The sequence below is a fragment of the Panicum virgatum genome, chromosome 1K, assembly GCF_016808335.1.
Source record: "Panicum virgatum strain AP13 chromosome 1K, P.virgatum_v5, whole genome shotgun sequence".
Taxonomy (NCBI): Eukaryota; Viridiplantae; Streptophyta; class Magnoliopsida; order Poales; family Poaceae; genus Panicum; species Panicum virgatum.
In genome coordinates this window covers 46298619-46304823 of record NC_053136.1, presented here as the reverse complement: position 1 = coordinate 46304823, position 6205 = coordinate 46298619, and the positions used below count along the sequence as shown (strand labels likewise).

At 43.2% G+C, this 6205-nt stretch overlaps 1 long non-coding RNA gene across 1 annotated transcript; it reads left to right on the top strand.

The window, feature by feature from the left end:
• Nucleotides 1–1813: 1813 nt before the first annotated feature.
• On the top strand, nt 1814–5252 carry LOC120712671. Its single transcript, XR_005690977.1, has 3 exons — nt 1814–2813; nt 4324–4903; nt 4967–5252. It is a non-coding gene; the product is annotated as an uncharacterized LOC120712671 (long non-coding RNA).
• Nucleotides 5253–6205: the final 953 nt, after the last annotated feature.

Below are 6205 nucleotides of genomic sequence, written 5' to 3'. Positions count from 1 at the left end.
TCGCAGGCGGCTCTCACCACTTCCCTGAGAGTTCGGCCTGCCCAATTATATGCGACACTGTTGGTAGTTCAGTGTGGTTCGATCTCTGCGCTCATCGCCCTCCCCCCCTCGGGCTAAAGTTCGCGGCTCTGTTGGGTCACGCGTCGCAACCGCTCGCCTTTTTGCAGGAGCACAGTGGCCGGCCGGAAGGAAATGCGTCGCGTCGACCGCACTGCTCCGGGAGTAAAAGTCGTGCCTCGCCGGAGTTGGCATGGCTCATGTTTGCTCATGGAGCCCAGCACTGCAGCTGTTCGTCTCTCTTTCTCATCAGAGAGGGGAGGAGGGAGGAGGGCCAAGCCAGCAGGAGGGCCTGCACGCACGCTTTTGTTGCGAGTTCTGGCCTGGCCCTTGGGAGCTAAAATACCCACCATGGAATGTAGAAATTAGCAGGACAAGGGAGGGCGTGCAGCTCTACGAGGCCCAGCAGAACAAGAACGGGCCTTGCTGGTCCTTCTCCGCTTGATGATGGATTTGGGCCAACACCGAATCTCTTATCAGGACTCTGGTTGGCAGCGCTTTTTTCATTTTTATATTAAAAAAACAAAATTTCAAAAAAATATGCCGAATAGAGAAATTTTCAAAAATGGGTGTCTGTCGCCCCCCTAATGGGTGCCTGTCGCCCATCCAGTTGGCGACAGGACCTAAATGTAAAAAAAATTACATTTAGGTCCTGATGCCCAGGGCGCATTAAATAGTGAACTTGTAAAATCGATATAAAATCGTAGGAAAATAATAAAAATACAAACTCGACTGTTCTGGATTCTATGAAACAAGATCTACAACTTTTGTTACATAAAGTTTTTCATTTGATCAATGTATCTTGCTCTATTTTAAATACAAGTTTAATACACTTTTATTTAAATCTCAAGATCCATCCTTTGGATGCATGTCATCTTTGGCCAGAGTGTTGCATATGGTGAGCATAGACTTGTACAAAATTAGTATGCCCAGAAAATATTTCTAGAATAAGTTTTTAAATTAGATCTTACAATATGTCTAGTTTAAATGGGTTATTTATCCATGCTGCTATACTGAGTATTAGAAGCCATAACTTTTACACTACCATTATTTTATTTCCTAAGAGCTATAAAAAAAAGTTTAGTAAATTTTAGATAAGCACAACTAGACCAAATAAATTATTTCAGATTTTTCTAGGTACAAGAACTATTTTTCTTGATTTAGATACATTGATCAAATGAAAAACTTATATAAAAAAAGTTGTAGATCTTATTTCATAGAATCCAGAACAGTTGAGTTTGTATTTTTTTGATTTTTTATGATTTTATATCGATTTTACAAATTCACTGTTTAATGCGCCCTGGGCGCCAGGACATAAATGTATTTTTTTTACATTTAGATCCTGTCGCCCACTGGATGGGCGACAGGCACCCTGTCGCCCATTAAGGAAGCGACATGCACCCATTTTTGAAAATTTCCCTGTTCGGCATATATTTTTGAAATTTTGTTTTTTAAATATAAAAATGAAAAAAAGGCTGGTTGGCACTGGCTTCAGCAAAGGAGATGTCTTCTTAATACTATACACCGTGGAGAGGGAGAGCTGGAAGCACCCGAGCGTTTCTGGAACGACACATGACGTGCCAGGGAGAGCTAGCCCGACGCGGACCGTCCGATCTGTCGCGGACGGTCGATCCACGCCGCTCCGTTGTTCTTTTGCAAATAGACCCTTTAGGTTTTCTAATTCGAACCCGCCGTCCATGTTTTTTTTTTCAAACACCACCCCCCGGCGCGCCACCCTCCAGCATCCCCCACTCCCCGCGCCCCTTCCCGGCCTCCCCGAACCCTAACCCTAGCGTGCCCGCCGATCACCGCCCTCACCTCCCGCCGCCGGCCGCCGCCCTCTGCCCCGGAGAGAGACGCCCTACGCGGCGCATGGATTTGCCGCACCCACCTGCCGCGGTCGCAGCACCTCGGTCCGCGCCCCGCCGGCCGCCTCCGTGCCCTGTGCCTGCCCGTCAGCCGCTGACCGCCGCCACCACCTATGGCTCGCCGCCGTAAAGGTTTAGCCTGGTGCTCCGGCGGCGCAAACCCGGATCCCCGCCGGGCACGCGCCGGTCCTCCCTCTCTCTGTCACCCGGCGACGCCCCTCTCTCGCTCCTCACAGCCACAGCCACCCGCGCCGCCGCTGCCGCTACTGCTGACCCATAGCGGAAGGCCTGTTGGCGGCTCCACCCCTCCCCGTTGGCGAAGGAAGGGGGCGGCGCCGGGCGGCATGACACGGAGGCCGCTCGCCTTCCGCCAGGCGCCGCACTGTCCATCGCTGACCCCTCCGCCTCCAACTGTGCACGGCGGTCCCGGCTGGCTCACCACAGCGCACCTCCGGCGGGATGACAACACCAAGCTCAGGCGCGCCGCTTCGAGTTGTGCTATGGGGCCATCAAATCGACAACGCCCTGGGAGGGATTGGTTTTCCCTGCCATGGAGGCGCACCCAAATCTGATTTCTCTCTCCCAACCCCATCAATTTGCATCTTGATTGATGGCCGTTGAGCCCCTGGTGTCTTGGACCCAGATTTCTATCTGATTTTTTTTGCATCAGGGCATAAATTGATCTACTAGGTCTTTATTTTTTATTTGTTGTTGATCGTTTTCTCTCCCGAAATCACCTGTTACCTTCCCAATATTGGAATTGAAATCCTTCCTGTGCGCTCTTTTCTTTTCTATAAAATTAAATTGCAAATCCTAACCCTAGCCATTTATGTACTCATATTTCTCTACAGATCTCAGCAAGCGTCAATGAGATTGCCGGACTTCAAGGTAGGATCTTTCTTTTTTTATTCAATTCAACCTATTTTGCAATCCCAACAGTGCATGCACTCTATTCTGTTGCGCCATGTAGTCGTGTTATAGGATCTGTTAAAGTTGAACACTCTTAGATCTATCCATACATCACAATCAAACTGAATCCATTTCGTCCAAAATTATTGGTATTTTACTATTCAAAGATGCAATCCATGTTTCTTTATGTGTGACATAAAAAAGATAAACTGAATCGCATAGCCAAAGGTGATAACACAGATTTTCTCCTTTTTTTGCCGAATGTCAAATACCTTATTATCATCATGGTAGAATATGTTGATCCAATGATCCTTAAAATTTTAAAATCAGTTTCCCTTTTTACAGCAGTTCTAAAATCAGTTGAGAATATAGCAGTTCTGAAATGAGTTGAGAAGTATCATGCTTGAATAAATGTTAAGGTATCTGGCAGATGGACCTGGGACAAGCAACATATACATAGGACAAAGTTGCAATCTATATATTCTATATAGACGGAACCCACTAAGCGTCATTTACTCTTATTTCTCTGCGACTACGTTAAGCCACATCACTTCTATTTTCATTACCGTCAGATTATAAGTGTCCTCTAAAATCCATCCGTCCATGTATCATCTCCTCATCCTCCACTAGCATTAACCATAATGATCATAATCCTCCACTAGCATCACCCACAATGATCATAACTCAAATACCACTACTGATGTCTTTTCAACTCATCGTCTGACTTCTCTGCTCCCTTCCCGCAACTATAATTTATTAAAAAATTCTCTCAAATCTCGCAGCAACGCGCGGGGAATCACCTAGTTATATCTGTAGCTTAAGCTTTATGAGAAAATCCACTTACTCTTTTCTTTATTGCAAGAAAATATTGCAAAGTATGCTTGGATATATCTTGCTGCCCTCTGTTATACATGGTGTTCTAGGTTTGCCAGGATAGGAATAAGAATGAGATTCAATTTATTTGCTACTAGACATGCTGACCACATGCCATGGAATGAACAATTCGCTTGCAGGGACCTTGCTTGTGTTAAATACCACTTTTATTTCAAAAGTGTGTTACAAAACAATAGTTAATACATCATATAAATATGTAGTTGTTGGTCTGGATAGTTCTACTATGATCATCTTATAATGTTGTACCCCTTTCAAACCAACGTGGAGCCTTCCATTTTCTCTTTTTCCCTTCTCTCTCTTTATACACTATTTTCGTCCAAAAGAACACTCATGTGCATATACTTCCCAATATTACTCACTGATGTACACCTGAGTCAAAAATGTATTGTCGATGCACTTAGAAGAAAAAAACAGAAACAAGAACAAAAGAATTTTCAGCAGGAAATAATCATGATTCAGCAATGCTTGCAAACATGTCTACATATGCACTCAAAAAACAAAATTAGCAGCAAGACTACTGGATGATTATTGCTAACTCATTATATCATAATATGTCATGATATTATCCTTCCTTCATTTCTTTTACATGTTGAAGGGAGCATCAGTTGGAACTATTTTTGGAAATTGTAGCTTTCATGACACATCAGGTAGTAGAAATTATGTACTTGCTTTGTCAATAACTTATTTCTCAATACTTCCCTCATTTTACTCAAACCTGATCACCTGGGTCAAGATGGGATGTCAATTGGTCACTAAACCTTTAGGGACTCCATAATTTGAACTACAAAATTGTAGAGCTCCAATATGGGTTTTTATCACAAGTTAATAGTTATGTTCTACACCTTCTCTTGATATACTTGAGATGGAGATCCTATCCAGTATTGATTTGCATACATCTCAAACCTGTGCTGCTGTGCACATTCAGATATATGGGTTCCAATATGTGTCATGTCTCAGATTAATACAACTTATTTTAGTACAATAGTAGAATTTTAGAAGATACGAAGGTGAAGTCACTTCAGCCTAAGCATAATAGATCTCTCATTTTAAGCCATGATAAGTTTGGTCTATTTTTATTTCCTCTTTTTTTTGCAGCATTTTCTTCCCCTGCCAATAGCGGATTATTTGTTCCATTCGATTTTGAATGTTGCTCCATCGATTCCTGCTTACTTACAGTTATGTTGTTTCTCACAGATTGTCTGATTAGGCACATACTAATATCCTTTGTTCATTGACAGCTTCAGCTAGGGAAGTAAGCATGCAACTTTGTACTAATGGACTTCGAGATGATCAGTATAAGGAGGAGACAATAATATATCATCGTAGCTGGCATCATTTTTGCTTAAGTGAACCTTCAGTGTAGATGTACTTTTACTTCATGCCTATAGTGCCGTTCCTGCTTATGTTTATTTTTTTTCCTTCAATTATTTTGGTTGGCATTCCTCATAGGATATTCATGATCTGTGTACAAGAATCCATGATCTTAATACCAAAAGGTAGATATGGAAATCATGTTTCCATAAAGTTAATTGATATGACGATGATACACTGATTCGCTTGCCCAAATCAATCAGCATACTGCCAATCATTTGTTTGCAGAGCGGAGCATTTAGCATCATCTGGACGGGCGCAGCGAAGCGCGCTGATTGTCCTAGTGTTGATTCGATTGGGATGCCCTCAATCGGTCGTAACCCTTCATATTTATAGGGTGGGGTGATCTGTATCCTTTAGGAGTCGAAACCCTAACAAATTTCATGTCAAAATACAACTTCTAACTCGGATTGGGCGTTTCGGACCAGTCTGACCGGTCTCCGAACCGGTCTGACCGTCCTGAACCGGTCAGACCGGGGTGCAGATCTTCCGGGAGGCATAACTTTCTCATCCGGACTCCAAATTGGACGTTTCACATATGCATTTCAATTGTTTCGATGAGATCTATGCAATGGTGCAGTCCAATTGGCATTTTGACAACCTTACCCGGACTAGTCTGACCGGTTTCTACAACCGGTATGACCAGTTCGCCCAGACTGCCTAACGAACCTCGGTATTTGCCAATTTTGGGTGTCAACATATGCCTCCCTGTTTTTTGGTAAAGCTTGCATACCAAGAAACATCTCTCATAGCCCAAAACTGCACTGAAACAATGAGAAGCACTTGCGCACCAATCCTGCCTTGCTTTCAAGGGTGATATTGTATATCAGTCATGTCATTCGATTCTTCCATTCTAGATTTGATGATGACCAGATTACTCTTGAACCCCTATTGTTTGTATTCACCAGATCTTTCAACGCATCTTGGATCATGCAAATATCCAACAACAAACTTTCTAACTACTAACTTCGGCCTCAACAAGTCATAAAACTCCAATAGCCGAAGCAGCAGTTCTACCAGTCAGATCGGTGTCAATGATGGTTAAACCAGTTTGTCCAGGATATACCCCCAAGTATTGCAAAACATCGGTCTTTGAAAAGAATATC